The sequence below is a fragment of the Erpetoichthys calabaricus genome, chromosome 2 (assembly GCF_900747795.2).
Source record: "Erpetoichthys calabaricus chromosome 2, fErpCal1.3, whole genome shotgun sequence".
Taxonomy (NCBI): Eukaryota; Metazoa; Chordata; class Cladistia; order Polypteriformes; family Polypteridae; genus Erpetoichthys; species Erpetoichthys calabaricus.
In genome coordinates this window covers 320,874,788-320,892,222 of record NC_041395.2, presented here as the reverse complement: position 1 = coordinate 320,892,222, position 17,435 = coordinate 320,874,788, and the positions used below count along the sequence as shown (strand labels likewise).

General features: G+C 43.3%; 1 protein-coding gene across 1 annotated transcript in view; it reads left to right on the top strand.

Moving 5' to 3' along the window:
- The window catches only part of tspan15 (tetraspanin 15), a 296,584-nt gene that overhangs the window by 220,925 nt on the left and 58,224 nt on the right, over positions 1–17,435 (top strand). The window lies entirely within an intron of this gene.

Below are 17,435 nucleotides of genomic sequence, written 5' to 3'. Positions count from 1 at the left end.
CTATATCCTAACTACAGGGTCACGGGGGTCTTCTGGAGCCAATCCTAGCCAACACAGGGTGCAAGGCAGGAAACAAACCCCGGGCAGGGTGCCAGCCCACCGCAGGGTGCACACACACACACACACACACACACACACACACACACACACACACAAACCAAGCACACACTAGGGACAATTTAGGATCACCAATGCACCTAACCTGCATGCCTTTGCACAGTGGGAAGAAACCGGAGCACCTGGAGGAAACTCACGCAGACACGAGGAGAACATGCAAACTCCACGCAGGGAGGACTCGGGAAGCAAACCCAGGTCTCCTAACTGCGAGGCAGCAGCACTACCCACAGTGCCGCCCCAGAATGGATTCAATTGTGGATATATAAAAATTCTGTAGTTTCTGAAATCCCTGAGACATCTGCGATGGTAAAGACGTTGCTTATGCCTTCTTCATCAACGACCCGATGTGGTTGGACCAGGTCGGGTCCTCCATGATGTTAACATAGAGGTATGTGAAACTGTCCACCCTCACCACATGAGTGCTGTTAATTCTGAGGGGGTAGTAGTATGTTTTTCTCCTGAAGTCCACATGCACTTCAGAACAGGTCATCCACCTGAAGCTTAGCATGTTTGGGGCTGGTCAGTACTTGGATGGTAGACCATCTAGGAAAAGCTTAGGTTGCTGGAGAGGCCAGCAGGGGGCACTTACCCTGTGATATGTGTCTGTCTGTGCCACCAGTTCATACGCTTTTATGATATCTTTAGGAAATAACTGCATTAAAACTAAAGTATCACTTTATTTATAGGTCTCAATTATTGGATTGCATTCAGGACATGTTTGCTTCTTTCTTTACAGTCAATGCAAAATGACATTAAAAAGCTTGAAAAATTTTAAAGAAATGTTGGAAATTTACAGCGTTCAAGTGTATGTGGACCCTTACAACCGGGATTTCTTGCCCTGCCCGCTGATATATATGCATATTAATGAAAGGAAAAGACAGATAGGGAAATGAGGGTTGGGGTCCCATGGGAAGCCCCATTTATCGTTGATCTCCACAGAGAGAAAATTGAGAAGAAAAAACACAGATGACAGGTGCTAAGTCACTGGCCTTGCAAAGAACAAATACAGTAAATGTGCTTTTAAGTGTCTGACAGCTCCGGGCTCCTCTCTAGCGGGTCCATATGGGAATGCAGACTTCCGGTGGAACTCAATATGTAATGTGGGCTGGGATGGTTGGAGCTTTGACTGTCAGTAAAATGTCATCAGTGGTCATCATCTGGGCCTATTTCGTCTTCTGTCTAAAGAGGTTTGACGCACATACTGATAGCACATTGCGTATAAGGAGACAGATGGAATAAAAGTTAGTGGCAATGTCACACTTAATTTTTACCCATATTCACCCAGTCCAACCTTGTAATATATAAAATATTACAATAATATATAAAATATAAATATGTACATTTATTTATGTAATATATATTTATATATTCACAAGATAGATATTGTAGAAGACACAGGGTGTCACAGAGCCCCAAAACCTGGACACAACTGGCATGAACACAGTCATGGATCCAAATATAATAATTTTATTTATTCCAAGTACCTTTACATAACACTGTATACACAGGGCTGGGAAATCCTTCCTCATTCTTCTCTTCATCCTGACTCCTCTTCCTCCTGACTCTGACTCTGTTCCCCCTGGCGGCATTCATGACACCTGGCAGGACTGTCCCATGAGACTAAGATTCCCAGCTTACCCCATGGTCTGGAAAACGGGAGCAGCGATGCTGCCCCTTAGCGTGTCAGGGGAGTAAACTACCATATAAATTTAAAGAGTTATTACTTGTTATTAATGTACACTCTGCATAGGATAGCTCTCCACTCCTTCCATTATACTGTCCTCCCTTCCTGGCAAGAGATCCTAATGGATTGACTGGCACCCTGGACACTATACATGGAACCGTAACTCAGGCTGGAAAAGTTTTCGATTATTGTCTCAGTCGGGGTGAAAGATTAATGGATGGAGTTGGGGAGACTGTTTTTCAAGAGCAGTTTCTTTCCTTGTATGATAGATGGCTGCGTTCCTCTGGCATGGTCCCAGTATGGATACTCAGAGTTACATGGGATTTGTAATCTCTGTTGGGGTCCATATGTACTGCCAGAAGGCTCTGACAGGAGAAAACCTCCCTGTTTTGTGAGACTACCGCATGACTCAGAAGTGCTTCTGTCATGCAGTGATAAGGTACCAGAAGTACTCTTGGGTCCAACATTAAATAAGACACCTCACTTCAAATGTGGAATCAATCATGAGAAGTTGGATGACACTCACTAAGGAGGAGTGAAGGAGATGGGAAAGCATTTATCACTGTACATTGTGCTAGACTGAACCCACTAAGGTATTGTTATTTAATAAAATAATTATATTTTACCCTGGAACTGTGTGTGAAGTGGTTGTATCTGGTGTTTGGAGCTTGGTGGCACCCCTAGAGGCCACAATATTGTGAAAGTGAGTCCTAAGTTTACAACAATGTTAAAAAATAAAATGTGAAACGCACAATGCTCTAGCCAATGTGACCTTAATTGGTTAGATGGATGGGTACAATAAACAAAGTTTCAGAGTGCACTGTAGATTTGTCCAACAATTTGGAAATGGAAATGACCACATGAAACTCTGGGTTAAAATAATACATGTGATTTATTTTTAACTTTGAGTTTAAAATTACCAGGGCCCACTGCAATGATGTTCACTCCTCCCAAGTGCCAGGGAGCTTGCCAATTGCCTGTAAACTCCCGAGTTCTTTGACTCCCAGTGTCCCAAATAAATCGCCTAAAGGTGAAAAGCCATTGCAAAGTTGGTGTGATGTTTCCATTCTACCAAGTCAAGGGTCTGGTTTATTATTCTAACAAGTGCTAAACAAAACTGTTTAAACAAATGTCTGCAAGATTTATATTTCTTTACTGTACCGCAAGTGGAAAATCCTCACAGGGTCACACTTACTAAACTCATGGATGGCAGCATGGGCCAACACAACACCCCCCTTTAAAAGGCATTGTTAGCAGTAGAGACATTTATGTCAAGCAGCAGCTGCAGTCATTGGGACATACGAAACGTTTTGATTAGAAGAGGCAATTCAGTCTGTGAACTACCATTGAAGTTACATCTATGTTTAATCAAAATAGAACTTTATTTGTAGCCAGGGGGAAATTTGGCCTTTTATAGAAGCTCTTTAAATAAATACATACGTAAATAAATAAATATGCACACACAGTGTGGTCTAAACACATACCAGAGTAACTAAAGAGAGAGAAAATTTAAAAGAAAGAAAACTTCTGAATGGCAGTCTCAGTGAGGTATCATGGAGACATATTGCTATTGGTATAAAGGAGCCCCTGTAGCGTTTCTTCACACACTTTATCTAAAAGTCCTCCATGTTAGTGTGTCAGGGAGAGGATGTGCAGCATTGTTCATAATGACACTCAGTTTTCTTTTAATTCTCTCCTCCGCTATGACATCTAGGGGGTCCTGAGTGTGTCCCATAACTGAGCCTGCCCTTTTAATTAGTTTGTTGATTTGGTGGGCCTCTCTTGAAGTGATGTTACTGGCCCAGCACACTATGGTGCAGAAAATTGCACTGGCCATCACGAAGTTGTTGTAAATGTGAAGGATGTCACTTCCCACATTAAAGGAACACTGTCTCCTAAGGAAGAAGAACCTTCTCTGCCCTTTCTTCTCTAGTACCTCTGTTTTATGAGGCCAGTCCAACCTGTCATTAATGTGGACCCCCTCTTTATCCACTTCCTGAATAGTGACCAGACATAGAGGCTGTTTGGTACGGTGAAAGTCAATAAGCAGTTCCTTTCGTCATTTGTGGTCAGGTTGTGTTTCCCTGCTGGGTTTTACTCATACACGCCCTGTTTTGTGTTTCTCCTCTCCCAACAAAATTCATTTTGTGGCGTCAGGGTTAGCGTTAGGGAGTTGTGTTATTGTTACTGTTAGTGGCTTTCATTGTTTCTAAGGAAAACAAGCCTAGTGTTATCTTCCGTATTAAGTTACAATGAGCACTTGGTCACCAAAAACAGAAACAATTTGACACAGAATGATTTTGATGTAGAAATGCAATGCATTGTTAAGAGAAAATATGAAAATGGATTGGAGAAAAAAAAAGAGAAAAAGATTAGTTTGTGTTAAAAACAATGTTAAAGTTATCAATCAGAGAGCCATTTGCCAAGGCACCGGCCTCTACTACAGAACATGAAGGCTAGAAACTCATCCCCATACACCCTGCCACCGTCTAAAGCAGACGTTCTCATCTTTTTTGGCCCTGGAGTCCACTTTTATCAAGTTGTGTTCAGTGATGACCCTTTATTGGCGGTAATTTTAATGTAAACTAGGTAATATTTTTTCCTTGAATGGCCTCACATTATCAAATAACAAAAATCGCATATTCGACATTTAAATACATTGTACATGAAAGATGAAATTTAGCGTTCATTTGTCTTTTTAATAGCTATACTGGACTTGTCCAATTTTCACAAGTCCGTCAAATCAGGGATAACTGAAGAGAGTGCAGAGAGGAATATGTTTTCGTTTGCTGGCAGCAGACTCGGATAGAATTTGAGCACATACATCATTGTACAAGGCAAGACACGATGGTCTGCAATAGTGTGAGGTTTCTTACAGATGTGGACAAATGTGTTGGTCCCTTTACAGCTGATTGAGAATCACCCCCTCAAAAGTGATTAAATGTAAAGCAATTGTCCCAGGTAGACCTGCATGCCTTTGTAAAGCAAAGTAAAGCAAAGCAAGTGTGACAGGAGATCGAGTATTGTTTATTCTACAAAGATATTTTGAAATGGCCTGAACACATTTGTTGGTACCCCTAGAAAAGATTTTTTCAAACTAGCTGTTTCTTGAATTAGTGTCACATATGTCTTTATGTCTTTGTCCTGGGTATCCGTTAAACTGCATCCAGCCTGCAAAGTAGTTCTTCAACATGCAGGGAAATCATGGAGTTTGGTGGCAGGATTGGCACTCTAGTCACCATAAAAAAAAAAAAAAAAATTGTGCAGCACTGAGATGACAGACAGGACTCCTTTCTTCTCTCCATGGGAGCAGCTCTGTTGCAGCTGTACATAGGAAGGCTAATCGCATTTTGAAGGGGATGGGGGGAAAACCCTAGGGAGCTTCATCCCCTGAAGAGTCAAAACCATTGGGAGAGCCAATGGGGTCAGGCTTGTTTGGGATCAGAACTGGTGTGGTGCTGAGGTGTCGCCCACTGCACGGCAGTACTCGGGTCCCAGTTTGACGTGACCCGTCCATGTAGAAGCATTGAACGTCTTGTCTCGTCTTCCTCTGCTGTCAGAGGAGCTGCATAAACCGCATATTTCACTGGCGACACTCTCTGAGGTGCGCAGACCTGGGACTGGCCAGATCTCTGTATGTGGGTATACCTTATATTGGCCTGGTCACTCTGTTGGCTGTCATACTCGGGGAGTAGCTGTTGCTGTAGCAGTTTGGTTCCTTCGGATGGTGTCTGATGTCACTCCTTTCAACGAGCATATTATTAGGCTCAGATTAAGGCACTCTCTGGGTGCCTTGTCTGTTGTCTCAGTGTATGCTCTGAATGAAGCGAGTGATGTCTTGGTGAGGGAGACATTTTATGGTTAACTTCACTCAGTGGTTGATGGGTACCCGCAAGATGACACTCCTCTGGTCATGGGTGACTGTGGTCATGGGCGACCACTGGCACTGACAGGGCAGGCTGTGAGGATTGTATTGATCCCAATGGGCGTAGTGAACGTGGTGAAAGTGGTTCCATGTTTCTTGACTTTGCAAAAAGGTCAGGGGCTGCGGATCGCTGGATTCTGGTTCTAGCCCCCTGGGCCGCATTGTTGGACTTGATACTTGATGATAAGTTCATCTTCTGCTCAATTGACTATACAGTAATCCCTTCTCCATCACGGGGGTTGCGTTCCAGAGCCACCCGCGAAATAAGAAAGTCCGCGAAGTAGAAACCATATGTTTATATGGTTATTTTTATATTGTCATGCTTGGGTCACAGATTTGCGCAGAAACACAGGAGGTTGTAGAGAGACAGGAACGTTATTCAAACACTGCAAACAAACATTTGTCTCTTTTTCAAAAGTTTAAACTGTGCTCCAAGACAAGAAAGAGATGACAGTTCAGTCTCACAATTAAAAGAATGCAAACATATCTTCCTCTTCAAAGGAAACAGAGAGGAAAGCAAACAAATCAATAGGGCTGTTTAGCTTTTAAGTATGTGAAGCACCGCGGCACAAAGCTATTGAAGGCGGCAGCTCACACCCCCTCCGTCAGGAGCAGAGAGAGAGAGAGAGAGAGACAGAGAAAAACAAACAATCAAAAATCAATACATGCCCTTCGTGCTTTTAAGTATGCGAAGCACCGTGCAGCATGTCGCTTCAGGAAGCAGCTGCACAGAAGGGAGCAACGTGAAGATAATATTTCAGCATTTTTAGACGAGCGTCCTTATCGTCTAGGTGTGCGAACAGCCCCCCTGCTCAATCCCCCTACGTCAGGATCAGAGAATGTCAGAGCAAGAGAGAGAGAGAGAGAAAAGTAAGTTGGGTAGCTTCTCAGCCATCTGCCAATAGCATCCCTTGTATGAAATCAACTGGGCAAACCAACTGAGGAAGCATGTACCAGAAATTAAAAGACCCATTGTCCACAGAAATCCGCGAACCAGCAAAAAATCCGCGATATATATTTAAATATGCTTACATATAAAATCCACGATGGAGTGAAGCCGCGAAAGGCGAAGCGCGATATAGCGAGGGATCACTGTACACAGTAACAGCCATTTTAAGCTAGGGGGCCCCAAACATTTGCATGCCACTGTAGTATTAAGCATCTAAAGTGAGGTTCCTGCTAAGAGATTCTGGACTCGGTGCCCATTACTGAATTTAGGAGAAAATATTGTCGTGAATTACAGGAAGCTCTTTGCAGGCCGGTTGGAGATAGATGCTTGAGTGGCAACAGCCCACCAGTAAGAAAGGGGGAGTGCAGGAGAATTCCCGTGAGGAGAATTTCTTAGAAATCTAATCAGCATTTATCTGTATCTTTGTGGATGATTGCGATTGCTGATTCTGTGTCCCTGACAGCAACATTTGGGTTGTGAATGGTGTAAGGTTAGCCACTTAGTATTCCCAATTCATATATTTCTTTGTTTTGGGTTTTTTTTTTTCTGTTCTCAGGTGAACTCAACAGTGTGGAACAGTTAACAGGATCCAGATGAGGTAGCTTGCACGTGTCGTTAGGGTGCCCCATGGGTGTGTACTGTCTGGGTACAGTCAGAGCCAGGACACAATGGAGGGATTAGATATCTCGGTTAGTATGAGATGTACAGGGAATTGTGCAGGAGGAGCAGGAAAACTGGGAAGATTCCAGATTGGGAAGGTGGCATTACATCCCTCATCTGAAAATAAAGTTAAATGAATTAATAAGTAAGGAATTGGAAACCGTTAGTTGGCATGATCACTGCTTAATGGCTTTAAAGATTTATTTGCCTTTGTAAAGAAGAATTATTGAATTCTGATTCATGAAAAGGTTTCATTTCATCCAATCCAGTTATTCAGATTATCTTATAAATCAGAGTTTAGATTAGAAATCTAATTCATGGAAAATGTAAAACTCACTTATTTTGAGGTACCTCTGCAGCTTGTCATTCTGTGTTCTTAGAAGTCTAAGGGTACTCAAGTTCTACTCTTGATGATACTGCTTGGTGTCTTGTTCCATTTATCTACTGTTCTATGTGATTTCCTAACATTTGATTGAATTGCATTCTACATAACAACTTGCAAATACCCCATATATCCGTTTTGAACACTTTTATCACCTTTTCTCATCTTAAAAGGTATGCCCACTAGGGGGTACCCCTGACCCCCATACACCAGACACAAATGAGATTCAAAGTTATATAAAAAAAACTGATCACTTTACAATATCTCCTCCAGAGGGTTAAAGTCAGTCCAGCACCATATTACTGTATACTCAGAATAGCCCCTTCGTCTCCTCCTCCTCCCCCGTGACTCTGACTCCCTGATACGAAGCAGACGGCTTAATTTTTGCCATTGCCACAGTATGGCCAGGCAGAAGCCCCCCAAAATAGTGGTTGTGCTTCCCTACAGCTCCCACTGGCAGGACCCAAGTACGACAGTGGGGCTGCCCATCAGGATAACAGTTCCCAATATACCCCATGGGTGTATAAATGGGTGTTCCACCTGAAGGATAGAGGCACCCTATGTTTAGGGGGATTATATGGTTCCAGGAAGCCTCCATCTGTCCTTCTAGTTGGCCTCCTGGTCAGGTAATTTTTGAACAACCAACCCAGACAGGATAATTGTCCATCCACATCCTTCTATTGTGGAATTGCCATCTATCTCCGTGAGGATGCCAGTCCCTCCATTATGGCATTCACAAAGGTTAAAGCCTCGTTCTCCACAGTTTGACTTCTGACCTTCTCTGTGGACCTCCTTGAGTTATGAACACACAAGCTCCACTCAGATATGCTTCATTTCACTTGATTGTGGATGTTGTTTAACAGCACTGTGGACAGTGGTGATCCACTACAACTTCCAGATATTTTTTCATAAAGAATCATTTCTAGTTGTTGGATAACCATCATCTGTTATTGTGTCATTATAAAGAATCTTATTCCTGCCTTTAGTGACTCCCAAGATCGCATGAGAGCATCTGTGTAGCATGTAAACTGTCACCATGTGTGTCTTTTATGAAGAAAAATCTTAGCCTTTAGGTCAGCATTTGCAAACAATGATACAGAAAAAAATCACAAGTGTTAAATGAACGCTGAGAGCCTGTGTGTGCAGCCCTGTTCCCACAAGTCTTTTTTAAAGGTTGCCTTAATATTGAAAGAGTTCATATAACTTGAATTTGTTGACTTCTGAACTGTTTATATTGCCTTTCATAGTGATCACCATCTCATAGTTTTGCAGTGGAGAACAAACCAAGATGTTAAATACAGGGGGTCCAGTTATTCATGTGGACCCCTTGAAAGCTTGAAAATCAGTATCTTGTTTGGAGGTGGTTCTTGGAAATAAATAATAAGTAAATAAAAACCTGTTTGTGGCTTTTTAAATTACTCTGTGCCTATTTCAGAGAGTGTGAGAAAACATTGTAATGAAGTACAGAAAGCTTTCCAGGCTGGGTGGAGATGGAGACACTTGAGGGGCAACAGACCACCAGTACATAGGGGGAGTGCAAGAGGATTCAACAGAATTTCTTAGAAGTATAATTAGTGTGTTTGTCGGCGTGGAGCATCATCATGAAGAGGGTGACTGCGAGTGGATCGGTGATTCTGTAGTACTGACAGCATTCATGATGGGACTAGTGAAGGGCTAGCCACATATTGTTCCCAGTTCATATTATTTGTTTTGGGGCCTGTGAAAATGGGGAAATAAATTAATTGGTCTTGTTAGGCTCTCTTAGAGAGTGGTGTTGCCATTTTATCATTGTTCAACATATAATGGCAGTGCCGCTGAGAATACTTCAGCTCCCAGTGGCCAGCAGGAGGGTGTAGGGGCTGACGTGATGAGGCATTGATCGGTGTGGCTGTCTGCACAGTGGAAGATTTACAGGTCACGGGGCCCTATCCATAGACCTAGTTGGTGCCCTATTGTTCTACAAAAAAGTAAGACAATAAGGACATCATAATGTAATAATATGACTAGATTTCAAATGTATTGTACACAATTTTTCCGTAATTTAACAATGAAATTAGTTTGTACATCAATCATCAAAGAACAGTCAGAATCAGAGCTCCCCGTACTGTTTATATCAGAAAACTCAATACAATAAACAATTAAAATTCTATCTTCATTAACATTACATTAATCTATTTCTATTTCGCCAAGATAGTTAAAAAGCTCCGAGGTGGCGGGGCCCCTGGGGTGGACGAGGTTCACCCTGGGTTCCTCAAGGCTCTAGATGTTGTGGGGCTATCCTGGTTGACACGTCTCTGCAACATCACATGGACATCGGGGGCAGTGCCTCTGGATTGGTAAACTGGGGTGGTGGTCTTTCTTTTTAAGAAGGGTGACCGGAGGATGTGCTGCAACTATAGGGGGATCACACTCCTCAGCCTCCCTGGTAAGGTCTATTCAGGGGTGCCAGAGAAGAGAATTCGGTCGATGGTCGAATCTCGGATTCAAGAAGAACAATGCGGATTCCGTCCCGGCCATGAAACACTGGACCAGCTCTACACCCTGGCTAAGATCCTGGAGGGGGCATGGGAGTTTGCCCAACCAGTCCACATGTGTTTTGTGGATTTGGAGAAGGCATTCGACCGTGTCCCTCATAGCATCCTGTGGGGTGTGCTCCGAAAGTACGGGGTACAAGGCTCGTTATTACGAGCCATTCAGTCCCTGTACAAGAGGTGCAGGTGCGTGGTCCGCATTGCCGGTAATAAGTCAAACTCGTTTCCTGTTGATGTTGGACTCCGCCAGGGCTGCCGTTTTATGGACAGAATTTCTAAGCGCACCCATGGAGCGGAGGGGGCCTGGTTCGGTGACCTCAGAATCTCGTCTCTGCTATTTGCAGATGACGTGGTTCTGTTGGCTTCAACGGACAGTGATCTCCAGTTCTCAATAGAGTGGTTCGCAGCCGAGTGTGAAGCAGTGGGGATGAGAGTCAGCACGTCTAAATCCGAGGCCATGGTTCTCTGCCAGAAAAGGGTGGAATGCTCTCTCCGGGTTGGGAACACATTACTACCTCAGTGGAGGAGTTCAAGTATCTCGGGGTCTTGTTCACAAGTGAGGGAAGAATGGAGCGGGAGGTCGACAGACGGATCGGTGCGGCATCCGCAGTAATGCGGGCTCTGCAACGGTCCGTCGTAGTGAAGAGAGAGCTGAGCCAAAAGGCGAGGCTGTCGATTTACCAGTCGATCTATGTTCCTACCTTCACCTATGGCCACGAGCTTTGGGTAGTGACCGAAAGAGCAAGATCGCGGATACAAGCGGCCAAAATGAGTTTTCTCCGCACGGTGTCGGGACTTTCCCTTAATGATAGGGTGAGGAGTTCAGTTATCTGGGAGATACTCGAAGTAGAGTCGCTGCTCCTCCGCATTGAGACAAGTCAGTTGACATGGTTTGGGCATCTGGTAAGGATGCCCCCTGGACGCCTCCCTGGGGGTGTGTTCCGGGCTTGTCCCACTGAAGAGAAGGCCACGGGGCAGACTCCGGACACGCTGGAGGGATTATATCTCCTGGCTGTCCTGGGAATGCCTCGAGGTCCTCCCAGAGGAGCTGGAGGAGGAGGCTAGGGAGAGGGAGGTCTGGACTTCTCTGCTTAGCCTGCAGCCCCTGCGGTGGATCAGAAGTTTTAGAAACAGCATGGGCACTGCAGTATTTTCATATTATATGCAATATTTTTATAGATGCTTAGTGTTTTGATACAGCTTCATTGTCTATGGAAATATAGCAATTATCCTTAAAATTCTTGCACATTGAAACAATTAACTGATATTGGCAGCTGAAGCGCTGCTTAAATTTAAGTATTCATGTATTTACTTCTTTTAAAACATTTAAATGTTAATTGTACTGCTGTTAAAATATGCAGCTAATGTAATTTTTTTTATTAATTGTGCACTAACTAACCATCCATCCATCCAGTTTCCAACCCGCTGAATCCAAACACAGGGTCACGGGGGTCTGCTGGAGCCAATCCCAGCCAACACAGGGCACAAGGCAGGAACCAATCCTGGGCAGGGTGCCAACCCACCGCAGGACTCACACAAACACACCCACACACCAAGCACACACTAGGGCCAATTTAGAATCGCCAATCCACCTAACCTGCATGTCTTTGGACTGTGGGGGAAAACCGGAGCACCCGGAGGAAACCCACGCAGACACGGGGAGAACATGCAAACTCCATGCAGGGAGGACCCGGGAAGCGAACCCAGGTCTCCTAACTGCGAAGCAGCAGCGCTACCCACTGTGCCGCCCCAGAATGGATTCAATTGTGGATATATAAAAGTTCTGTAGTTTCTGAAATCCCTGAGACGTCTGCGATGGTAAACATGTTGTTTATGCCTTCTTCATCAAGGATCCAATGTGGTTGGACCAGGTGCAGCGCTACCACTGCACCACCGTGCTGCCGTGCACTAACTAATCATTCATAATACTTGAGGTGTAATTATAAGAATGAATTAACATTTTAATTCTTGTTATGCAGTGCTTGTTTCTTATCAGTCTTGCGCTCGATGGTAACAGACAAAAAAGTAACAAGCTCTGTACATAACCCATTTTATTTTGACTTAAGTCAAATCTTAATATTATGCAGTGCAGAGCTAAAGGTGCTGAACTTGACAGAAGTTTGTCGGTTTTAAATCAGGGGTTCCCCAGGGAGTGTGAGATGGCATTTCAAAAGAGGAAGGTTGTGTCACATTTGCCAAATTGAGTGAGGTACATAGTCAGACTTTTTTGTGGTGCAGTCAGTGTCTAGCAGTGTGCTGTCATTTGTAGGTCACGTGGTGTAGTGGTTAAGGCTTTGCTACTGGCACTTGTATGACCCTGAGCAAGTCAATTCACCTGCCTGTGCTCCAATTGGAAAAAAGAAAAGAAATGCAACCAGTTGTGTCTCAGATGTTGTAAGTCACTCTGGATAAAGGTGTTGGCCAAATAAGTAAATGTAAATTTATTAGTCTGCGGTGGGTTGGCACCCTGCCTGGGATTGGTTCCTGCCTTGTGCCCTGTGTTGGCTGGGATTGGCTCCAGCAGACCCCCGTGACCCTGTGTTCAGGTTCAGCGGGTTGGAAAATGGATGGATGGATGGATAAATTTATTAGTTTGTGTTCCTGTTCTATGACATGAAAAGAATCAAGCATTGCACACACAGTTGTCACATGTGAAGGAGCCGCAGAAATGAATTGTTTTAAGAGAATGGAATTTGGACCTTGCAGTGATCCATAGAGAAGGGCAACATCTAGTATTGATTTCTGTGCAAGTGCCAATTGTGAAATGTAGCTTATTTTAAGATTTGATTAACATTTTTGCCCTGTAGAGACGAGGGAGATTGAATTGGATGTAACACCTACTGTTTACACTCAGCCCATCTCTCCTGCTGGTGGTCCTGGCAGTAGTGCAGCAATTTGAACTGTGTGTTGCATCTGTTTTTGAACTGCACTACAGGTGTTATTGGGGGACAAAGCTCATTGACTGACTGTGTTTCATTTCTTAGCGGCACGCCGGCACCCATTGCTTAATTTGGGGTTTCCAATCTTCCAAACCCCTCAATCGTTGATCATGTGTCATTTTCTCATGGCATACACATACACGTAGATATACGAACTCCCAGATCCTTAGTCGAGTATCTAAGGGGACACATTTATAAGGTTATTGAGATTTATAAAGGTAAATTGCTCAGTTTATATTTTCATTTTATGCACAGAGTTAAAAAGCTTTTTTTTTTTTTTTTCCAGTTCAATTTGTTCATCAGTGGTAGCGCTGCTGCCTCGCAGTAAGGAGACCTGGGTTCGCTTCCCAGGTCCTCCCTGTGTGGAGTTTGCATGTTCTCCGCATGTCTGCGTGGGTTTCCTCCGGGTGCTCCGGTTTTCTCCTACAGTCCAAAGACATGCTGGTTAGGTGGATTGGCGATTCTAAATCGCCCCTAGTGTGTGCTTGGTGTGTGTTTGTGTGTGCGTGCCCTGCGGTGGGCTGGCACTCTGCCCAGGGTTTTTTCCTGCCCTGTGCCCTGTGTTGGCTGGGATTGGCTTCAGCAGACCCCCATGACCCTGTGTTAGGATATAGCGGGTTGGATAATGGATGGATGGATGGATGGATTGTTCATCTAGTACTGTATGTGGTTCAAAAATTCAAATGTAATATTACTTTGGTAGGGGGTGCAAATTTCTAGGAGTGAGGATTCATATAAAAGCTGGCAGAACCACTGAGTTAAAGGAATGGAAGTCATATTGGACTTTTACTAGTTGTGTGCTGAAAGACCTTTCACCGGTTACATTTCATACCGGTAATGGCCTCTCTCATGTTCTCTTTCTCTGGTCTTGTTCCATTTTTCACTTTCTGATTGATTTTTACAGCATGTTTCAAGTTATGAAAAGGGTCAATGAGTCTTTTGAACAACATGGTGTACTTAAGAGCAAACTGCCAATTTCACTCCGAGAAAAATATCCCTTGTGGTCCTGAGCCCCACCACATGGTGACCTGGAATTTCTCGGTCAGAAATTACTTTTCCACCATCTTTGCACATTGTCAGCAGACATCTGCACAACAATTATGTGAGACTCTGTAAAGCTGAAATCTTGAAATTTTCTTTCACAATCGCAGTAAGTACAGACTGCTCAGTTACTAGTCCATATAAAATATATATAAACAGCAGGTCATTTTTTAGTATTTTTTTTTAATTTGAAGCTAGGGCCCTACGTCTGTGCACAAATCTGCCTGTGTGTCCACATTCAGTGGGAACACCATCTTTTACACTTACTGTAGCGTGAAAGTGTGCACATGTCATGAAAAGGGGCTGTTCTGCCTGGTGCTGGTCAGAAGTACAAGGTGGTGTAGTTTTTGTTTGCAGATTTGCTCATCAGTGTGTGATGTGATTTGTCTATTTTAAGATTGGTGTATCCTTGCTGATAGTATTCTGCATTGCTAATTTATTGTGTATATTCCATATTACCAGAGTAAGATTTCAGTGTTCAGCCAATATTGGAGCACTAATGGAGGTCTTAAATAATAATTCTTTACTTTTTATAGCGCTTTATCTCACTACTTAAAATGCCTTTTAGTGAGTAGGGAGCCACTTCAACCACCACTAATGTGTAGCATCCACCTGGATTATGACTGCAGCCATTTTTTAACCAGTATGCTCATCACACATTAGCTGTTAGGTGGTGAAGTGGTGAGAGACAGTCAATAAGAAAAGGGGATGATTAGGAGTCAGAATGACTAGACCATGGTGGACAATTTAGCCAGGACATTGGGATACACTCTACTCTTTATGAAGGATGCCTAGGGATCTTTTATGACTATAGAGAGACAGGACTTTGGTTTTACATCTCATCTGAAAGATGGTGCCAGTTTTTACAGCACAGTGTCCCTGTCACTGCACTTGGGCACTGTGATCCACATTCAGACCACAGGGTAAGTGCCCCCAGCTGGCCTCACCAACACCTCTTCCAGCAGCAACCCAAGCTTTTCCTGGCTGGTCTCCCATGTAAGTACTGGCCAGACCTGACCATGCTTAGCTTCAGGTGGATGAACTCTTCTGAAGTGCATGTGTGTGGCTGCTGACTCCCTCAGTACTTTAGGGGCTCATTTCCTATTTGATGTTTGGTGGGTTGGTACCCTGTCCGGGATTGGTTCCTGCTTTGTGCCCTGTGTTGGCTGGGATTGGTTCCAGCAGACCCCCGTGACCCTGTGTTCGGATTCAGCGGGTTGGAAAATGGATGGATGTTCACCTACACATCATGTAAACTGAAGACTTGAAGAATGCCTACTCAATAGAGTATCTTCCGTACACTGCCCCGTTAAATATTTATGTCAGTTTGGAGCACTCTGCCGTTATTCATCAAATCCATATGCCATGTCAACACCAAATGTCACAGCACTAAACTAGGTTTCAAATGCTGGGCCTCTGTGCTCACAAATCCATCATGTAACCCTTCTGCTTTGGCAGTTAGCTCATCCATGCACTGCTTTCTAAGAAGCTGTCCACTTTCTACCTCGTGTCTGGACTATGCTAAGTGCCTCCAAGTCTGGACTCTTGATAAGGAGCATTTGAGGAAATAAAACCAAGAAGCATTATAAGCTATTTTCCAGTGAGTGTCAGGAAATCTTTAATAACTTATAGACTGTAAGGGTTTTTTTGTTATTTATTATACTAGCTGTGCTGCTTGCCCATAACCGGATGAAATCTAAGTAATAAACATGGACCCCATCCTTAATGTTTGCAGTGCATATGTGTCTATTATGTGCCATTTCATATGGGATTTGTAAAACAAGTGTTAATGTTTGTGATGTGCCACCTGTTGGAATGACCTATTCAATGCATTTTATTACTACAAATATCTGTCTGTGATTCACCATCTGTTGGAATGAAAGACCCAGCAACCGAACAGACACCCAGACACTTGCTTTTTTATTAAGGTGAACATTTGTGCTTTAATGACAGTAGTATTCCCAATGTGGGATAATGCATTTCTTTTAATTACTCATGATGATTCCCGTCATTACCAAATTTCATTGCAGTGTTATCAGCAAAAATTGACACGAGAGATTCTACTGAGTTGCTAATAAGCTGAAAAAAACTGGGATTAGCTAGTTTCAGATGGGAAATGTTTAAATTGGGACTCACAGCTTGAACCCTCCTCTTTGAACCCCTATTTTCTTGCTGCTTTGAGTCAGACATTCAAACTAGAGCGCTCAGTGGGAGCAGCTGGTGCCTCTATGGTCTGAAGTGCTTCCTTTTTGGTTTTACCTTTGTTATCTTTTGATTAGTTTACTTGCATACGCTCTGGAGTGTTGTGCGTGCGTGCATGTATATTTATATATAGTGCCTATAAAAAGTATTCACCCCCCCTTGGAAGTTTTCACATTTTATTGTTATACCACATTGAATCACAGTGGTTTTAAGCACTGACACTTATCAACAGCATAAGACTCTTTAATGTGCGAACAGTTCCCTGCAAAGTGACCCACATTTATTACAAAGATGAAGCACAAAGTGATTTATCACATTTAAGTATTTGCCCTCTTCAAGTCGGTATTTAGTAGTTGACCCTTTGACAGCCATGACAGCCTTGAGTCTGTTTGCTTAGGTCCCTGTCAGCTTTGCACGTCTTCACTCTGCCATTTCTCCTGATTCTTCTTTGCTAAACTGCTCAGCTCTATCAGGCTGCATGTGGATCGTGAGTCAACAGAATTTTTTCAAGTTTGGCCACAAGTTCTCCCATCAGATTGAGATTTAGACTCTGATTCGGTCACTCCAGAATATTAATGTTGTAATTCGTTGAGCCATTCCTGTGTAATGCTTTGGCTTTATGTTTGGGATTGTTGTCTTGCTGAAAAATAAATATTCACCCAAGATGCAGGTTTCTTGCAGATCACATCAAGTTTTCCTTCAGGATTTACTCCGTATTTTGCTACTTTCTTTTTACCCTCGCAAGCCTTCTGCAGAGAAGCATAGTTTCTGAGTTTATCAAGAACACGTAGACACAGTTGGAAACTTAAGGGTAAATTCCGCACAAACATTAGGAAGTTTTTCTTTACACAAAGAACGATAGACACTTGGAATATGCTACCAAGTAGTGTGGTAGACAGTAAGACTTTAGGGACTTTCAAACCTCGATTTGATGTTTTTTTGGAAGAAATAAGTGATAGGACTGGCGAGCTTTGTTGGGCTGAATGGCCTGTTCTCATCTCAAGT